Source organism: Mus caroli, chromosome 13 (genome assembly GCF_900094665.2).
Source record: "Mus caroli chromosome 13, CAROLI_EIJ_v1.1, whole genome shotgun sequence".
Classification (NCBI taxonomy): Eukaryota; Metazoa; Chordata; class Mammalia; order Rodentia; family Muridae; genus Mus; species Mus caroli.
The window spans coordinates 1-3,385 of NC_034582.1; positions in this window are offsets into that span (position 1 = coordinate 1).

Sequence of the window (3,385 nt, forward strand, 5' to 3'; positions counted from 1 at the left end):
TGGTCTTCATGTATGGCCACTAACCAGTGGAACAGGAGCTCTCTCTGTCTCTGTTCCCTGACATTGAATGCCTTTCCCCCTACCTGGATTGCCTGGTTGGGCCTCAGTGTGGGAAAATGTGTCTAGTCCTGCTGGACTAGATGTCTCTAGGTGGGGTCTATGGAGGGGTGGGGGGCTCTCCTTTTTCTGAAAAAGTGAGGGAGCAATTGGGGGAGAGACTTGTAAGGGAGGGACTGGGAAGAGAGTATGNGGTTGTGATTTTGATGTAAAGTGAACAAAAAAATCAGTTATTGGGAAAAAAACAAAATGAAATTCTCAAAATTCTCAAGAATTCTGGGCCTTAGGTGATTTGCAAGAACAAATGGATACAGGATCTTGTAGACATAGGCATAATTAAACTGAAAGGAGCTCAAATCAAGAATTATTTGATATCAATACATATAGTTAATGTAAAAGAATAAAGCATTCTCACCAGCGCCTCTAAGCATGGTGTGTCCCCTTACATACAATACAATGTTACAATAGCAAATCTCTTCAATACATATTTAAAAAATGAATAGGTTTAACTATTCTTAAGAAAAATCAATATAATCTACATCAAATTTCAAATTTTTAAAGTCTGATAAAAATGCACCTTACATTATTCAAAAAAAAATAATATAGCACTTTTAAGTGGCTGTTTAAAGAACCTCATTTTGTTTCCAGATTCACTAAATACACTGTGGTTTTCTCCTTAAAACAATGGACATAATTGATCAGTTCTACATAGGACAGGGCTGAACATCATATCCCAGAAGAAAGGATTGTTTCTTAAAGTGCCTGTCAACCATCTTTGATGAATAATTTCTAAGAGTTAGAATAAGTTTTCAGTTCTTATAGCTGACCTGATGACACTTAGAGATTTTAATATTTTATATAATACTTGTACATTTGTGTATTAAACATGTACAAATTCAAATCACAGAACAATCTCTCAGCTTCATGTTTTTCTTACTAAGTTTTTTCGTTCGAATAAAAAAAATGACCAAAACCAACTTAGGAACTAAAAGCTTTTTTTTTGTTGTTTTGTTTTGTTTTGTTTTGTTTTGTTTTGTTTTCCGAGACAGGGTTTCTCTGTGTAGCCCAGCTGTCCTGGAACTCACTATGTAGACCAGGCTGGCCTCGAACTCAGAGATCCGCCTGCCTCTGCCTCCCAAGTGCTGGAATTAAAGGCATGCGCCACCACGCCCAGCCTTATTTATTGATTATATGTAAGTATACTGTAGCTGTCTTCAGACACTCCAGAAGAGGGAGTCAGATCTCGGATGGTTGTGAGCCACCATGTGGTTGCTGGGATTTGAACTCCCGACCTTTGGAAGAGCAGTTGGGTGCTCTTACCCACTGAGCTACCTCACCAGCCCGAACTAAAAGCTTTATTTTACTAAAAGCTTTAATTGCAGTCCAAAACTGGGCAGTGGTGGTGCACACCTTTAATCCCAGCACTTGGGAGGCAGAGGCAGGCAGATTTCTGAGTTCGAGGCCAGACTGGTCTACAGAGTGAGTTCAAGGACAGCCAAGGCTACACCGAGAAATCCTGTCTTGAAAAATGAAACAAAACAAAACAAAAAAAATTGCAGTCCAGCTTTAAGAGAAATTAAGGCAGAAACACAAAAGTACATGAAAACATATCACACACATACACACACAAACACACACACACACACGAAAGGAAGTGATAAGACATATGAAACACCATCAAATACACAAACTTATTAGCATAGATGAAAGAGACACCAATTCAATGGCCTGGATATCTTCAGCATGCTTATAGATAAAAACTCCCCACACTAAGGAAAGGCACCTCTATGCACATTCCCCTCCCCCCAACACAGAGAACAACAAATAGATAAGACAAGGAAGGAAAATCCTTTGAGCATTATTAAAGCACTAAGTATTTATAACAAAGAATGTATATTGAAAGCTATAAGAAAAGACTAACAGCTGATTTTTCAGTGAAAACTCTGAAATTCCCCAGAGGTTATAGCAATGCATAACAAGTCTTAAAGACTATAACAGCAAACCTAAAATAATATACCCAGCAAAACTGTGATGATTTAAGGAGAATGGAGATTTTCCATGGCATAAACAGCCTAAACAAATTATATTCAATAAACTAAAACCTAAAAGAAATATAGGAAACATTATGTTTCCCTGAAGAGAAAATTCAGCATTGCAGAGAGAGTCTTATTGTGGAAAGTCTTAATTATTAAAGAATAAAAAAACTAAAAAGAAAACACCAAAAATCAGCAACAGGATTACCACTGCATACATACACATATCAATAATTCTGAATATCAGCATCCTCAATTCTCCAGTCAAATTACAGACTGAATGAAAGGATCAAGAATGAATGGGGGGCGGAAAATGAGCCTGGCGTGGTGGCACATGCCTTTAATCCCAGCACTTGGGAGGCAGAGGCAGGCAGATTTCTGAGTTCAAGATCAAACTGGTCTACAAAGTGAATTCCAGGACACCCAGGGCTACACAGAGAAACCCTGCCTCCAAACAACAACAACAAAGAGTGACACCTTCATGATATCAGGGATTTTAAAATATGGCTTCCCATGAGAACATACATCCCTCAAATGAACATTTGCACTTAGCCTTGTACAAAAGACGATGGCTTGGACCTAGGGTCTAGATTGGGCTCATTTTCTCTGCCAGTTAAATAACTAAAACAGGAGAAATCCACAGCATTACAGGCAGCAGTGTTGTGGGGATGTCCATGAGAGAAGACTCCTAGGACATGGGTTTAAACCAATAGAAAGTCTTTATTAGCCAGCAGGCAGTAGTGCTGGGTGTTAGGGATCCCAGGGTTGCACCAAACCTTTCTCAGGATGAGTTTTAAATACCAAAGCCATATTCTAGGTTGACATACTTCAAATGGTAAGAACAGTTAGCCAGAAGCAGAAGTACAATAGCCAAAAATCCTGGTTAGTACATTTAGGGACCTTCACAGAACTATGGACTTTGATGGATTTTGCTTTTCTTTTATTTATGGTAAATGGTCTATGTGCTCAGTTTTACAGTCTGAATATTAGTTGTATCATATAAACAGTTGTGCTAACTACTAAGTGTCTACTACAATCTATGGCCCTGTTATATAACCCACTGGTCTTAGTTAATGATTTAAACCATGGACTCATCCTGCTTTAAAGAGGCATAGTTGGTCCTAAGATGCATTTATTTAATTAAACTGCTACATAACTGGCCATATAGATTAACATGCAGGAACCACTTGTAAACCAATCAGAAGGAGAATTAAAGGCCCAGTAATAGCAGATAGTGGAGTAGCTAACCAAAGGTAACAAGAGAACAGGAACTATTACCAATTCTTCAATCTCTC